The following is a 19,188-nucleotide window of genomic DNA, read 5'->3' as shown; positions in this document are numbered from 1 at the left end:
CCCACTTTCTTTTGTTGCCGCCCGATTTATCATCGGCCTTAGGTGCCGGAACTACGATTTCGTCAACCGTTTCAATTAGTTGGCGAGCCATGTTCATAGCGGCTTGATGAGTAGTGGGTTTGGATGACATCACCCCTTGTTTGATGCTTTTTGGAAGACCGAGCATGTAGAGCTCAATCCTTTGAGATTCGGGGTTAACAAGATTAGGACACATCAAGGATAGTTCGGCGAAGCGTTGATTATAAGCTTTAAGATCGTTTCCGACCGCTTTCAAAGCTCTTAGTTCTTCCTCAAGCTTTCGGGTTTCTTCGCACGGAAAATATTCAACAATCATCTTTTCCTTTAGATCGGCCCAAGAGAGGGCATGAGCTTCATCGGTACCCACCGATTGAACATAGGTGTTCCACCATGTTAGAGCAATTCCGGAGAAAGTGTGAGTGGAGTATTTGACCTTGTCTTGGTCCCGACAACCGCTTATGCTAAAGACGGCTTCCGTTTGCTCAAACCATCGGTTGAGCACGACCGGTCCCCCGGTTCCATCAAAAGTGTGAGGTTTGCACCCCATGAAAGCTTTATAGGAGCATCCCTCGTTTGAGTTTCCGGCTCCATTGTTGTTGTTGTTGTTATTGTTGTGGTTGTTATTATTATTGTTGTTGGATGAGTGACCGGCCATGGCCGCATCTACGGCGGTAGCTATCATCCGTTCGAGAGCTTGTTCGGGAGTTTCATTGCGGCGTACACGACGAGGAGCCATTGTTCCTTCAAGACACAAGAATATCATTGATTAGTATTCTCAATAATACTAACCGTGATATAGAATAAAGATAAAGAGAAGTTTTTCCTCGACTCGCCTTAAATTCTTTATGTCATAATGTCGGAACGTTCATATGAGTCACCGTAATATAATCCCGGAAATTATATTACCCTGATTCATATGTGCATTCGACATCATTTCATATAGTCAAGGTGGCGCGTCAATCAAATTAAACAACGTGAGATTAAGATGAACTAAGAGTAGATATGAGTAGAAGCGTTCGAGTATAAATGCACAAGTAGTCAAGTAATTCCTACTTCAAGTCTATATGCCGGTTGTAGTCTAGACTCACCAATGTACCCTATGACTCGGGGTTGACACTAATGAACTCTAAATCCCTACAACCAACGCTCTGATACCATCTGTAGCGACCCGACCAAATCATGTTTGACGGCGCCGTCTACTTAGGTCCCGTTACGTGGTCATAAGTCTTTAAGACAAAGTTTGACCAAAATATGTCGCCTTCATTTCAAAATAAAGATTGTTCCCAAAGTTTACAAGAATTGTTCAACCAATAGTTAAGTTACAACTTTATAATACGAATGAAATCTAGGCGACACGGTTTAAAGTAAAGTCAAAAGACGCTCCATGAAATGCACATATACTCGACATCCAATGCAAGTATCAAATAATGAGCGGAAGCATGTATCATGTATCGTTCAAGGACCTGAGAAAAACATAGAAATCTGTCAACGAAAACGTTGGTGAAATCATAGGTTTAAGTAAGTAAGTACAAGTGAACCACAAGATTTGCATCAATGAAATAATAGTAATACATTCCAAAAATTTGTTTCACGAGCACCCAATTATCAATACTTAACATTTCCTTCCATTGAACCCCATCACTTAGTGCTAGAACATACACTGTTTCTCGAAAATATATTTCATTCGTAAACGGTAGCGAACCGTTTTAATGAGGGTTTGTCAAACCCATATGGATCCATACAACATAAGTTCTCGCTTACACCCGGCAAGTGTAACTAATGATAATTGAATTGAGGATTTTGTTCTAAACTCGTATGTAGAATGTTTGTTTTCCTGTACTTGTGTTCACTTAGTTCAAAAGAATCGTTTATGTTTTCTCATCCCAAATATAAGTTCAAAAAGAGTAAAAGTGGGACTATGATCTCACCTTGAATGCACGAGTAGTAAAGTACTTCAACAAGTAAATGTGTGCAAGAACAATGCTAGTCTTGACCTAAACAAATAGGTTGTATCAATAACGGTAAACACGATAGGTCAAAGATGTTCAATTAGTCCTATGGCTCGTTAAGACTCGATCCTAATAGCATGTGAATCAAATTGTCATGTTTCATGCAAGGTACAAGTATAAAAAAACATGTTAGAACGATTGCACAATTATTTGGTTAAGTTTGATTAAAAGTCAACTTGGTCGGGTCAAAGTCAACAGAAAAGTCAACGGGGTCGGGTTGGATATCCGACAATTTTTCTAAGTTATATAATCATATATGAGCATGTTGGCCAAGTTTCATGTTAATCGGAGGTCCGTAGCATAGCAAACATTTTCATGTCAAATGACCAAAGCAAACAGCCAGTTTTAGTCAAATGGGACGGCGTCCCAAATGGCTAGACGGCGTCCCGGTTTTAAGGTTGGGACGGCGTCCCGAGAAGCTAGACGGCGTCCCGGTTCAAAAGGTGGGACGGCGTCCCAAGTATCTGGACGGCGTCCTGATCTTTTCCCAGGCCCTGTTTGCTGTATTCCTCAAATGGACGAACCAAAACACAAACAATCACATTTTATGATCCGCAAACAATTAGAACATGTATTTTATATCATCGGAAAGCTCTTTCGACAAGGAACGCAACTAAGCACTTTTCATCAAGCAAAAACATCATATACTATAACCGAAATCCCGTCAAGTGATCAATAGAGGTTTATTTTCAAGTTTCAAGTTTATCAATTGAAATTTAAGTTTCGGGAATCCAATTTATACATATGATATGCCGTTTTGAAGGTAATGAAACATGTAACACAACTAAACACTTATCAATAACATTAACAAGCATTCAACGCATCAAAAGTTCATTTTAAGAGTTGTCAACCCTAACCAAAAGTTCACAAAATCAATAATCGCGTTTATGAAGTTTCTTAAATCAATCTATACATCAAAATGAAGCTAATGATACTAGGAACACAATTAGAACATGAACTTTTAACATCTAATAACATATGATCATCCAAAATTCAAGAACAACACACCAAAAGTCAAGTTCATGCTAGTTATACTAAAACAACGAGATCGAGCATACAAATTACATACACAACATCACAATGAGCCATAGACACTAACTAACAACATTTCAAGTCAAAAACACGAATTTAGAGAAATCTAGAGTTTTAGAAATGTTACCCAAACGAGATGAAGTTGGTACCAAAATGAAGAGGATGAAGAGAGGATCACGAATATGTAATTTATTTTCTTGTAAGCCTCCTAGATCAAATTTAGATGATGATTGAATGAATTTGGTTTTGAGTGTGTGTTCTTGCTAGAGAGAAAGAGAGAGATGGAGTTGAAAGTGAATGGATGAAAGGGGTTTGACCCTTTGACCTAGTCAAGGGTTTGATCCCTTGTCAAGTTTAGTCCCTCAACTTTCGTTCGGGTACGGGAATTACCTAAACGAGATAATTTAAAACGCGTATCAACGGGAGATGTTATAAACATATAACGGACTTTATATTAGTATAACGGAAAAGTAAATGGAAAAAGGCGGGATGTTACACATCTAACTGTGGACAACTAGTTGTAGGTTACTAACGAGGACAGCTGACTTAATAAACTTAAAACATCAAAATATATTAAAGGTGTTGTAAATATATTTTGAACATACTTTGATATATATGTATATATTGTTATAGGTTCGTGAATCAACCAGTGGCCAAGTCTTACTTCCCGACGAAGTAAAAATCTGTGAAAGTGAGTTATAGTCCCACTTTTAAAATCTAATATTTTTGGGATGAGAATACATGCAGGTTTTATAAATGATTTACAAAATAGACACAAGTACGTGAAACTACATTCTATGGTTGAATTATCGAAATTGAATATGCCCCTTTTTATTAAGTCTGGTAATCTAAGAATTAGGGAACAGACACCCTAATTGACGTGAATCCTAAAGATAGATCTATTGGGCCTAACAAACCCCATCCAAAGTACCGGATGCTTTAGTACTTCGAAATTTATATCATATCCGAAGGGTGTCCCGGAATGATGGGGATATTCTTATATATGCATCTTGTTAATGTCGATTAACAGGTGTTCACCATATGAATGATTTTTATCTCTATGTATGGGATGTGTATTGAAATATGAAATCTTGTGGTCTATTATTATGATTTGATATATATAGGTTAAACCTATAACTCACCAACATTTTTGTTGACGTTTTAAGCATGTTTATTCTCAGGTGATTATTAAGAGCTTCCGCTGTCGCATACTTAAATAAGGACGAGATTTGGAGTCCATGCTTGTATGATATTGTGTAAAAACTGCATTCAAGAAACTTATTTTGTTGTAACATATTTGTTTTGTAAACCATTATGTAATGGTCGTGTGTAAACGGGATATTTTAGATTATCATTATTTGATAATCTACGTAAAGCTTTTTAAACCTTTATTTATGAAATAAAGGTTATGGTTTGTTTTAAAATGAATGCAGTCTTTAAAAAACGTCTCATATAGAGGTCAAAACCTCGCAACGAAATCAATTAATATGGAACGTTTTTAATCAATAAGAACGGGACATTTCAGTTGGTATCCGAGCGTTGGTCTTAGAGAACCAGAATTTTGCATTAGTGTGTCTTATCGAGTTTGTTAGGATGCATTAGTGAGTCTGGACTTCGACCGTGTTTACTTGAAAAATGATTGCTTAACAAATTTTGTTGGAAACTATATATTTTTAACATGTGAATATTATGTGATATATTAATCTCTTAACGCGTTTGATATTATGTGATAGATGTCTACCTCTAGAACAAGTCCCATTGACTCACCTAATAATAATGAAGAGTCAAATGTAAATTGGAATGATTCGTGGACTGATTTACAAGTTCCCAAAGAGGAACCGGAAGAAGAGTCGGAACCGGAAGAAGAATCGGAACCGGAAGAAGAATTGGAACCGGATGAAGAAATAGAACCGGTGGGGGAAATAATAAAACTGTTAAGTAAAAGAAAATCCTCAACCAACCGACCAAGGTTAATTATGGTCAATGGTGTTTCCGCCAAGGAAGCAAAATATTGGGAGGATTACCAATTCTCCGATGAATCGGATTCCGACGAGAATTCCGATGATGTTATAGAAATTACCCCAACTGAATTTAATAAGGCAAAAGAAAATAATAAGGCAAAGTGCATAAAATAGAGAAATCTAATTCCAACCCCGATGAACTTTATATGTATCGTCAACCCCCGAAGTCCTTAAGTTGTAACAATGACCCGGGAACCTCTAAACCACCAGGTTTTTCTAAACCAATGTGGAAAACGACGGCTCGTATTAGGGGAACATCATATATCCCTAGAAACTTGGCAAAAAGAACCAAAACCGAAGAAGAAGAAATAAGCGAGTCGGAATAAGATAGTTGTATTCGTGTGGTGTAATATATGTAATATAGTGTGCTTATGCTTTATGATATATGTAAAAATTGCTTATATTAATAAGTATTTTTTTTTTATGAATCTAACTCTTGTCTATTTTATAGTATAAAAATACAAAATGGATATACAAATCAATATTTTAAGAGACCTACCCGGCGACATGATTGATGAAATCTTGTCTAGAGTCGGTCAGAATTCTTCAGCACAACTATTTAAGGCGAGATCAGTTTGTAAGACATTCGAAGAACGTTCCAAGAATGCCTTGGTTTATAAAAGGCTTTCGTACGAAAGATGGGGGATATCACATTGGGAAATCCATAAGTTACGATGTGTTTACTTTGACGCATATATTGCGGGGAACCCAAATGCTATTTTACGCAATGGGTTAAGAAATTATTTTGACTCAATATATCCGAATATTGGACTTCGTGATTTAGAAAAAGCGGCTAACATGCAACATAAAGAAGCATGTTATGCTTACGGATTAGTAATGTTCGCTTCTCACCAAAGTGAGACCAAGAACATCGGGCTACAACTATTAAACAAAACGTTCCCACAAGTGACGGAGTTGGTAATTGGGGTAAGAAATGAGGTTTTTAGATTGTTACGGGACTGTTGGACATTACGTAACCCTCGTCCCTTTGACAACGTTACAACACGATGTCTTATCAACGGCCATAACGGTTATGTTCCACAAGACCAAGGATGGGAAGTAATCCTAGTAAAACCAGAATGCATGACTTGTTTCTGGACGTATGAATTACGTGTGTTTATTGCCTTTGCTGAACGACTTATGTACTAGCTAGAATTATCTTCACAACCATCTTGTATCAAATTTATTGTGTGCTATTTTAATCCTATATGTAAAATAAGCTGTATTGTAAGTTTGTAAAATATTGTGTAAAAGTTTGAACGCGAAATATTATTATAATCAGTTTTTCATATAGAATTGTAGTAGTTGAATTGTATATTACCTACTAAGTATGAACTTAACGGGTAGGTACTACCCGAATTTAAACTTATAAAAAGCTAATATGAAGAAAAAGCTTTTATAAATGAGTTCATATTATGCTACGAAATACTATTAACTACTCTTAATATTCTGTATGATTAACTTGTTCCATTTGACTATTTTGAAGGAAATGGCACCGACTACTCGACACACCGTGAATATGAATGAAGAGGAATTCCGTACTTTTCTAGCTTCAAACATAGCCGCAGTACAGGCTGCGCTACATACCAACAATAACCTTGGATCTAGCAGTACAGGAAATCGTGTAGGATGCACCTATAAAGAATTCACTGCCTGCAAACCTTTGGAATTTGATGGAACCGAAGGACCGATCGGATTGAAACGGTGGACCGAGAAGGTCGAATCGGTGTTTGCCATAAGTAAGTGTACTGAAGAGAACAAAGTGAAGTACGCTACGCATACCTTCACAGGTTCTGCGTTAACATGGTGGAATACCTATCTAGAGCAAGTGGGACAAGACGATGCGTACGCACTACCGTGGTCAGCATTCAAGCACTTGATGAACGAGAAATACCATCCCAGAACCGAGGTCAATAAGCTCAAGACAGAACTTAGAGGGTTACGAACCCAAGGATTTGATATTACCACGTACAAAAGACGATTTACAGAATTGTGCCTATTGTGTCCGGGAGCATTCGAAGATGAGGAAGAGAAGATCGACGCGTTTGTGAAAGGATTACCGGAAAGAATCCAAGAAGATATAAGTTCACACGAGCCCGCCTCCATACAACAGGCATGTAGAATGGCTCACAAACTAGTGAACCAGATTGAAGAAAGAATTAAAGAACAGACTGCTGAAGAGGCCAATGTGAAGCAAGTCAAAAGAAAGTGGGAGGAAAACGGTGATAAGAATCACCAATACAACAACAATAGCAATTACAACAATAATCGCAACAATTATCCCAACAATCGCAACATCAATCGCAACTACAACAAACGGCCCAACAACAACAACAACAACAACAACAACAACAACAACAACAACAGCAGCAACTACAACAATCATCCCAACAACAATAATAACCGCAACAACAATAACAATCAGAAGCAGCTATGCCAAAGTTGTGAAAAGTATCACTCGGGGTTCTGCACCAAATTTTGCAACAAGTGTAAAAGAAATGGTCATAGCGCGGCAAAGTGTGAGGTCTACGGACCAGGGGTTAATAGAACGAAAGGAACAAATGGTGTCGGAACGAGTAATGGCGGAGCAAGTAGTGTCGGAGCAAGTTATGCCAATGTAGTTTGTTATAAATGTGGAAAACCGGGCCACATTATTAGAAATTGCCCGAACCAGGAGAACACGAATAGACAAGGTTGCGGAAGAGTTTTCAATATTAATGCGGCAGAGGCACAGGAAGACCCGGAGCTTGTTACGGGTACGTTTCTTATTGACAATAAATCTGCTTACGTTTTATTTGATTCAGGTGCGGATAGAAGCTATATGAGTAGAGATTTTTGTTCTAAATTAAGTTGTCCATTGACGCCTTTGGATAGTAAATTTTTACTTGAATTAGCAAATGGTAAATTAATTTCAGCAGATAATATATGTCGGAATCGAGAAATTAAATTGGTTAGCGAAACATTTAAGATTGATTTGATACCAGTAGAGTTAGGGAGTTTTGATGTGATAATCGGTATGGACTGGTTGAAAGAAGTGAAAGCAGAGATTGTTTGTTACAAAAATGCAATTCGCATTATACGAGAAAAAGGAAAACCCTTAATGGTGTACGGAGAAAAGGGCAACACGAAGCTACATCTTATTAGTAATTTGAACGCACAAAAACTAATAAGAAAAGGTTGCTATGCTGTTCTAGCACACGTCGAGAAAGTACAAACTGAAGAAAAGAGCATCAATGATGTTCCCATTGCAAAAGAATTTCCCGATGTATTTCCGAGAGAATTACCGGGATTACCCCCACATCGATCCGTTGAATTTCAAACAGATCTTGTACCAGGAGCTGCACCAATAGCTCGTACTCCTTACAGACTCGCACCCAGCGAGATGAAAGAACTGCAAAGCCAATTACAAGAACTTTTAGAGCATGGTTTCATTCGACCAAGCACATCACCGTGGGGAGCTCCTGTTTTGTTTGTCAAGAAGAAAGATGGTACATTCAGGTTGTGTATCGACTACCGAGAGTTGAACAAACTCACCATCAAGAACCGCTACCCACTACCGAGAATCGACGACTTATTTGATCAACTACAAGGCTCGTCTGTTTATTCAAAGATTGACTTACGTTCCGGGTATCATCAAATACGGGTGAAAGAAGATGATATTCCAAAGACTGCTTTCAGAACACGTTACGGTCATTACAAGTTTATGGTCATGCCGTTTGGTTTAACTAATGCACCAGCTATGTTCATGGACCTTATGAACCGAGTGTGTGGACCATACCTTGACAAGTTTGTCATTGTTTTCATTGATGACATACTTATTTACTCAAAGAATGACCAAGAACACGGTGAACATTTAAGAAAGGTGTTAGAAGTATTGAGGAAGGAAGAATTGTACACTAAGTTTTCAAAGTGTGCATTTTGGTTGGAAGAAGTTCAATTCATCGGTCACATAGTGAACAAAGAAGGTATTAAGGTGGATCCGGAAAAGATAGAAACTGTTGAAAAGTGGGAAACCTCGAAAACTCCGAAACACATACGCCAATTTTTAGGACTAGCTGGTTACTACAGAAGGTTCATCCAAGACTTTTCCAGAATATCAAAACCCTTGACTGCATTAACGCATAAAGGGAAGAAATTTGAATGGAATGATGAACAAGAGAAAGCGTTTCAGTTATTGAAGAAAAAGCTAACTGCGGCACCTATATTGTCATTGCCTGAAGGGAATGATGATTTTGTGATTTATTGTGACGCATCAAAGCAAGGTCTCGGTTGTGTATTAATGCAACGAACGAAGGTGATTGCTTATGCGTCTAGACAATTGAAGATTCACGAACAAAATTATACGACGCATGATTTGGAATTAGGCGCGGTTGTTTTTGCATTAAAGACTTGGAGGCACTACTTATATGGGGTCAAAAGTATTATATATACCGACCACAAAAGTCTTCAACACATATTTAATCAGAAACAACTGAATATGAAGCAGCGTAGGTGGATTGAATTATTGAATGATTACGACTTTGAGATTCGTTACCACTCGGGGAAGGCAAATGTGGTAGCCGATGCCTTGAGCAGGAAGGACAGAGAACACATTCGAGTAAAATCTATGAATATAATGATTCATAATAACCTTACTACTCAAATAAAGGAGGCGCAACAAGGAGTTTTAAAAGAGGGAAATTTAAAGGATGAAATACCCAAAGGATCGGAGAAGCATCTTAATATTCGGGAAGACGGGACCCGGTATAGGACTGAAAGGATTTGGTTACCAAAATTTGGAGATATGAGAGAAATGGTACTTAAAGAAGCTCATAAAACCAGATACTCAATACATCCTGGAACGGGGAAGATGTACAAGGATCTCAAGATACATTTTTGGTGGCCGGGTATGAAAGCCGATGTTGCTAAATACGTAGGAGAATGTTTGACGTGTTCTAAGGTCAAAGCTGAGCATCAGAAACCATCAGGTCTACTTCAACAACCCGAAATCCCGGAATGGAAATGGGAAAACATTACCATGGATTTCATCACTAAATTGCCAAGGACTCCAAGTAGTTTTGATACTATTTGGGTAATAGTTGATCATCTCACCAAATCAGCACACTTCTTGCCAATAAGAGAAGATGACAAGATGGAGAAGTTAGCACGACTGTATTTGAAGGAAGTCGTCTCCAGACATGGAATACCAATCTCTATTATCTCTGATAGGGATGGTAGATTTATTTCAAGATTCTGGCAGACATTACAGCAAGCATTAGGAACTCGTCTAGACATGAGTACTGCCTATCATCCACAAACTGATGGGCAGAGCAAAAGGACGATACAAACGCTTGAAGACATGCTATGAGCATGTGTTATTGATTTCGGAAATAGTTGGGATCGACATCTACCGTTAGCAGAATTTTCCTACAACAACAGCTACCATTCAAGCATTGAGATGGCGCCGTTTGAAGCACTTTATGGTAGAAAGTGTAGGTCTCCGATTTGTTGGAGTGAAGTAGGGGATAGACAGATTACGGGTCCGGAGATTATACAAGAAACTACCAAGAAGATCATCCAAATTCAACAACGGTTGAAAACCGCCCAAAGTCGACAAAAGAGCTACGCTGACATTAAAAGAAAAGATATAGAATTTGAAATTGGAGAGATGGTCATGCTTAAAGTTGCACCTTGGAAAGGCGTTGTTCGATTTGGTAAACGAGGGAAATTAAATCCAAGGTATATTGGACCATTCAAGATTATTGATCGTGTCGGACCAGTAGCTTACCGACTTGAGTTACCTCAACAACTCGCGGCTGTACATAACACTTTCCACGTCTCGAATTTGAAGAAATGTTTTACTAAAGAAGATCTCACTATTCCGTTAGATGAAATCCAAATCAACGAAAAACTTCAATTCATCGAAGAACCCGTCGAAATAATGGATCGTGAGGTTAAAAGACTTAAGCAAAATAAGATACCAATTGTTAAGGTTCGATGGAATGCTCGTAGAGGACCCGAGTTCACCTGGGAGCGTGAAGATCAGATGAAGAAGAAATACCCGCATCTATTTCCAGAAGATTCGTCAACACCTTCAACAGCTTAAAATTTCGAGACGAAATTTATTTAACGGGTAGGTACTGTAGTGACCCGAACTTTTCCATGTTTATATATATTAATTGAGATTGATATTTACATGATTAAATGTTTCCAACATGTTAAGCAATCAAACTTGTTAAGACTTGATTAATTGAAATATGTTTCATATAGACAATTGACCACCCAAGTTGACCGGTGATTCACGAACGTTAAAACTTGCAAAAACTATATGATGACATATATATGGATATATATATAGTTAACATGATACTATGATAAGTAAACATATCATTAAGTATATTAACAATGAACTACATATGTAAAAACAAGACTACTAACTTAATGATTTTTAAACGAGACATATATGTAACGATTATCGTTGTAAAGACATTTAATGTATATATATCATATTAAGAGATATTCATACATGATAATATCATGATAATATAATAATTTAAAATCTCATTTGATATTATAAACATTGGGTTAACAACATTTAACAAGATCGTTAACCTAAAGGTTTCAAAACAACATTTACATGTAATGACTAACGATGACTTAACGACTCAGTTAAAATGTATATACATGTAGTGTTTTAATATGTATTTATACACTTTTGAAAGACTTCAATACACTTGTCAAAATAATTCTACTTAACAAAAATGCTTACAATTACATCCTCGTTCAGTTTCATCAACAATTCTACTCGTATGCACCCGTATTCGTACTCGTACAATACATAGCTTTTAGATGTATGTACTATTGGTATATACACTCCAATGATCAGATCTTAGCAGCCCATGTGAGTCACCTAACACATGTGGAAACCATCATTTGGCAACTAGCATGAAATATCTCATAAAATTATAAAAATATGAGTAATCATTCATGAATTATTTACATGAAAACAAAATTACATATCCTTTATATCTAATCCATACACCAACGACCAAAAACACCTACAAACACTTTCATTCTTCAATTTTCTTCATCTAATTGATCTCTCTCAAGTTCTATCTTCAAGTTCTAAGTGTTCTTCATATATTCTACAAGTTCTAGTTACATAAAATCAAGAATACTTTCAAGTTTGCTAGCTCACTTCCAATCTTGTAAGGTGATCATCCAACCTCAAGAAATCTTTGTTTCTTATAGTAGGTTATCATTCTAATACAAGTTAATAATCATATTCAAACTTTGGTTCAATTTCTATAACTATAACAATCTTATTTCAAGTGATGATCTTACTTGAACTTGTTTTCGTGTCATGATTCTGCTTCAAGAACTTCGAGCCATCCAAGGATCCGTTGAAGCTAGATCCATTTTTCTCTTTTCCAGTAGGTTTATCCAAGGAACTTAAGGTAGTAATGATGTTCATTACATCATTCGATTCATACATATAAAGCTATCTTATTCGAAGGTTTAAACTTGTAATCACTAGAACATAGTTTAGTTAATTCTAAACTTGTTCGCAAACAAAAGTTAATCCTTCTAACTTGACTTTTAAAATCAAATAAACACATGTTCTATATCTATATGATATGCTAACTTAATGATTTAAAACCTGGAAACACGAAAAACACCGTAAAACCGGATTTACGCCGTCGTAGTAACACCGCGGGCTGTTTTGGGTTAGTTAATTAAAAACTATGAAAACTTTGATTTAAAAGTTGTTATTCTGAGAAAATGATTTTTATTATGAACATGAAACTATATCCAAAAATTATGGTTAAACTCAAAGTGAAAGTATGTTTTCTAAAATGGTCATCTAGACGTCGTTCTTTCGACTGAAATGACTACCTTTACAAAAACGACTTGTAACTTATTTTTCCGACTATAAACCTATACTTTTTCTGTTTAGATTCATAAAATAGAGTTCAATATGAAACCATAGCAATTTGATTCACTCAAAACGGATTTAAAATGAAGAAGTTATGGGTAAAACAAGATTGGATAATTTTTCTCATTTTAGCTACGTGAAAATTGGTAACAAATCTATTCCAACCATAACTTAATCAACTTGTATTGTATATTATGTAATCTTGAGATACCATAGACACGTATACAATGTTTCGACCTATCATGTCGACACATCTATATATATTTCGGAACAACCATAGACACTCTATATGTGAATATTGGAGTTAGCTATACAGGGTTGAGGTTGATTCCAAAATATATATAGTTTGAGTTGTGATCAATACTGAGATACATATACACTGGGTCATGGATTGATTTAAGATAATATTTATCGATTTATTTCTGTACATCTAACTGTGGACAACTAGTTGTAGGTTACTAACGAGGACAGCTGACTTAATAAACTTAAAATATCAAAATATATTAAAAGTGTTGTAAATATATTTTGAACATACTTTGATATATATGTATATATTGTTATAGGTTCGTGAATCAACCAGTGGCCAAGTCTTACTTCCCGACGAAGTAAAAATCTGTGAAAGTGAGTTATAGTCCCACTTTTAAAATCTAATATTTTTGAGATGAGAATACATGCAGGTTTTATAAATGATTTACAAAATAGACACAAGTACGTGAAACTACATTCTATGGTTGAATTATCGAAATCGAATATGCCCCTTTTTATTAAGTCTGGTAATCTAAGAATTAGGGAACAGACACCCTAATTGACGCGAATCCTAAAGATAGATCTATTGGGCCTAACATGTAGTGACCCGACCTTTTCCATGTTTATATATATTAATTGAGATTGATATTTACATGATTAAATGTTTCCAACATGTTAAGCAATCAAACTTGTTAAGACTTGATTAATTGAAATATGTTCATATAGACAATTGACCACCCAAGTTGACCGGCGATTCACGAACGTTAAAACTTGTAAAAATGACATGACGATATATATATGGATATACATATGGTTAACATGAGATTATGATAAGTAAGTATCTCCATAAGTATATTAACAATGAGTTATATACATATAAACAAGACTACTAACTTAAGGATTTCGAAACGAGACATATATGTAACGATTATCGTTGTAACGACATTTAAATGTATATATATCATATTAAGATATATTAATATATCATAATATCATGATAATATAATAATTTAACATCTCATTAGATATAATAAACAATGGGTTAACAACATTAATTGAGATCGTTAACTTAAAGGTTTCAAAACAACACTTACATGTAACGACTAACGATGACTTAACGACTCAGTTAAAATGTATATACATGTAGTGTATTTGGATGTATTAAAATACTTTTGGAAGACTTCAAGACATATATCAAAACACTCATACTTAACAAAAATGGTTACAGTTACTTTCCCATTCTTTTCTCTCATCAAGAATTCTAGTCGTATTCTTACCCGTATTATACACAGCTTCAAAACGTACTTATTATGGGTATATACCAATAGGAACTAGCATGGGATTCCACTCTTGATTATGTCATGTATGACTAATCAATTTTAACTTCTACCATGAACTAGTCAACTAACTAGAATTCCTTTTAACCCCACTCACCACTCACAAATTACCACTCATCATTCACTCCATTTCACTTCCAATTCTCTTTCTAATTCTCTCTCAACATACACACACTATTATGAACGTATTTTTCCAGTAGTTAATCATCATCTTCATCAAAAATCACTTCAAGAATCAAGCTATAATCATAATAGGAAGAACACTTCAAGAACACTTCAAAAATCCCTTCAAGTTTACTAATTTACTTCCAAGCTTTCTAATCTATTCCAAGTAATCATCTAAGATCAAGAAACCTTTGTAATATACAGTAGGTTATCTTTCTTATTCAAGGTAATATTCATATTCAAACTTTGATTCAATTTCTATAACTATAAACTATCTTAATTCGAGTAAAAATCTTACTTGAACTTGTTTTTGTGTCATGATCCTACTTCAAGAACTTTCAAGCCATCCAAGATCCTTTGAAGCTAGATCATTTCTTGTCACTTCCAGTAGGTTTACCTACTAAACTTGAGGTAGTAATGATGTTCATAACATCATTCGATTCATATATATAAAACTATCTTATTCGAAGGTTTAAACTCGTAATTACTAGAACATAGTTTAGTTAATTCTAAACTTGTTCGCAAACAAAAGTTAATCCTTCTAACTTGACTTTTAAAATTAACTACACACATGTTCTATATCTATATGATATGCAAACTTAATGATTTAAAACCTGGAAACACAAAAAACACCGTAAAACCGGATTTACGCCGTTGTAGTAACACCACGGGCTGTTTTGGGTTAGTTAATTAAAAACTATGATAAACTTTGATTTAAAAGTTGTTATTCTGAGAAAATGATTTTTATTATGAACATGAAACTATATCCAAAAATTATGGTTAAACTCAAAGTGGAAGTATGTTTTCTAAAATGGTCATCTAGACGTCGTTTTTTCGACTGAAATGACTACCTTTACAAAAATGACTTGTAACTTATTTTTCCGACTATAAACCTATACTTTTTCTGTTTAGATTCATAAAATAGAGTTCAATATGAAACCATAGCAATTTGATTCACTCAAAACGGATTTAAAATGAAGAAGTTATGGGTAAAACAAGATTGGATAATTTTTCTCATTTTAGCTACGTGAAAATTGGTAACAAATATAATCCAACCATAACTTAATCAAATTGTATTGTATATTATGTAACCTTGAGATACCATAGACACATATACAATGTTTCGACCTATCATGTCGACACATCTATATATATTTCGGAACAACCATAGACACTCTATATGTAAATGTTGGAGTTAGCTATACAGGGTTGAGGTTGATTCCAAAATATATATAGTTTGAGTTGTGATCAATACTGAGATACGTATATACTGGGTCGTGGATTGATTCAAGATAATATTTATCGATTTATTTCTGTACATCTAACTGTGGACAACTAGTTGTAGGTTACTAACGAGGACAGCTGACTTAATAAACTTAAAACATCAAAATATATTAAAAGTGTTGTAAATATATTTTGAACATACTTTAATATATATGTATATATTGTTATAGGTTCGTGAATCAACAGTGGCCAAGTCTTACTTCTCGACGAAGTAAAAATCTGTGAAAGTGAGTTATAGTCCCACTTTTAAAATCTAATATTTTTGGGATGAGAATACATGCAGGTTTTATAAATGATTTACAAAATAGACACAAGTACGTGAAACTACATTCTATGGTTGAATTATCGAAATCGAATATGCCCCTTTTTATTAAGTCTGGTAATCTAAGAATTAGGGAACAGACACCCTAATTGACGCGAATCCTAAAGATAGATCTATTGGGCCTAACAAACCCCATCCAAAGTTCCGGATGCTTTAGTACTTCGAAATTTATATCATATCCGAAGGGTGTCCCAGAATGATGGGGATATTCTTATATATGCATCTTGTTAATGTCGGTTACCAGGTGTTCACCATATGAATGATTTTTATCTCTATGTATGGGTTGTGTATTGAAATATGAAATCTTGTGGTCTATTATTATGATTTGATATATATAGGTTAAACCTATAACTCACCAACATTTTTGTTGACGTTTTAAGCATGTTTATTCTTAGGTGATTATTAAGAGCTTCCGCTGTCGCATACTTAAATAAGGACGAGATTTGGAGTCCATGCTTGTATGATATTGTGTAAAAACTGCATTCAAGAAACTTATTTTGTTGTAACATATTTGTATTGTAAACCATTATGTAATGGTCGTGTGTAAACAGGATATTTTAGATTATCATTATTTGATAATCTACGTAAAGCTTTTTAAACCTTTATTGATGAAATAAAGGTTATGGTTTGTTTTAAAATGAATGCAGTCTTTGAAAAACGTCTCATATAGAGGTCAAAACCTCGCAACGAAATCAATTAATATGGAACGTTTTTAATCAATAAGAACGGGACATTTCAGTTGGTATCCGAGCGTTGGTCTTAGAGAACCAGAAATTTGCATTAGTGTGTCTTATCGAGTTTGTTAGGATGCATTAGTGAGTCTGGACTTCGACCGTATTTACTTGAAAAATGATTGCTTAACAAATTTTGTTGGAAACTATATATTTTTAACATGTGAATATTATGTGATATATTAATCTCTTAACGCATTTGATATTATGTGATAGATGTCTACCTCTAGAACAAGTCCCATTGACTCACCTAATAATAATGAAGAGTCAAATGTAAATTGGAATGATTCGTGGACTGATTCACAAGTTCCCGAAGAGGAACCGGAAGAAGAGTTGGAACCAGAAGAAGAATCGGAACCGGAAGAAGAATCGGAACCGGATGAAGAAATAGAACTAGTGGGGGAAATAATAAAATGGTTAAGTAAAAGAAAATCCTCAACCAACCGACCAAGGTTAATTATGGTCAATGGTGTTTCCGCTAAAGAAGCAAAATATTGGGAGGATTACCAATTCTCCGATGAATCGGATTCTGACGAGAATTCCGATGATGTTATAGAAATTACCCCAACTGAATTTAAAAAGGCAAAAGAAAATAATAAGGGAAAGGGCATAAAAATAGAGAAATCTAATTCCAACCCCGATGAACTTTATATGTATCATCAACCCCCGAAGTCCTTAAGTTGTAACAATGACCCGGAAACCTCTAAACCACCAGGTTTTTCTAAACCAATGTGGAAAACGACGGCTCGTATTAGGGGAACATCATATATCCCTAGAAACTTAGAAAAACGAACCAAAACTGAAGAAGAAGAAGAAACAAGCGAGTCGGAATAAGATAGTTGTATTCGTGTGGTGTAATATATGTAATATAGTGTGCTTATGCTTTATGATATATGTAAAAATTGCTTGTATTAATAAGTATTTTTTTTTTATGAATCTAACTCTTGTCTATTTTACAATATAAAAACACAAAATGGATAGACAACCCAATATTTTAAGAGACCTACCCGGAGACATGATTGATGAAATCTTGTCTAGAGTCGGTCAGAATTCTTCGGCACAACTATTTAAGGCGAGATCAGTTTGTAAGACATTCGAAGAACGTTCCAAGAATGCCTTGGTTTATAAAAGGCTTTCGTTCGAAAGGTGGGGGATATCACATTGGGAAATCCATAAGTTACGATGTGTTTACTTTGACGCATATATTGCGGGGAACCCAAATGCTATTTTACGCAATGGGTTAAGAAATTATTTTGACTCAATATATCCGAATATTGGACTTCGTGAATTAGAAAAAGCGGCTAACATGCAACATAAAGAAGCATGTTATGCTTACGGATTAGTAATGTTCGCTTCTCACCAAAGTGAAAACAAGAACATCGGGCTACAACTATTAAACAAAACGTTCCCACAAGTGACGGAGTCGGTAATTAGGGTAAGAAATGAGGTTTTTAGATTGTTACGGGACTGTTGGACATTACGTAACCCTCGTCCCTTTGACGGCGTTACAACACGCTGTCTTATCAACGACCATAACGGTTATGTTCCACAAGACCAAGGATGGGAAGTAATCCTAGTAAAATAAGAATGCATGACTTGTTTTTGGACGTATGAATTACGTGTCTTTATTGCCTTTGCTGAACGACTTGTGTACTAGCTAGAATTATCTTCACAACCATCTTGTATCAAATTTATTGTGTGCTATATTTCATGCTATATGTAATATAATCGGTATTGTAAGTTTGTAAAATATTGTGTAAAAGTTTGAACGCGAAATATTATTATAATTAGTTTTTCATATAGAATTGTAGTAGTTGAATTGTATATTAGCTACTAAGTATGAACTTAACGGGTAGGTACTACCCGAATTTAAACTTATAAAACGCTTATATGAAGAAAAAGCTTTTATAAATGAGTTCATATTATGCTACGAAATACTATTAACTACTCTTAATATTCTGTATGATTAACTTGTTCCATTTGACTATTTTGAAGGAAATGGTACCGACTACTCGACACACCGTGAATATGAATGAAGAGGAATTCCGTACTTTTCTAGCTTCAAAAATAGCCGCAGTACAGGCTGCGCTACATACCAACAATAACCT

The sequence above is a fragment of the Rutidosis leptorrhynchoides genome, chromosome 2, assembly GCF_046630445.1.
Source record: "Rutidosis leptorrhynchoides isolate AG116_Rl617_1_P2 chromosome 2, CSIRO_AGI_Rlap_v1, whole genome shotgun sequence".
In the NCBI taxonomy this organism is placed as follows: Eukaryota; Viridiplantae; Streptophyta; class Magnoliopsida; order Asterales; family Asteraceae; genus Rutidosis; species Rutidosis leptorrhynchoides.
This window is presented reverse-complemented; position numbering follows the sequence as displayed.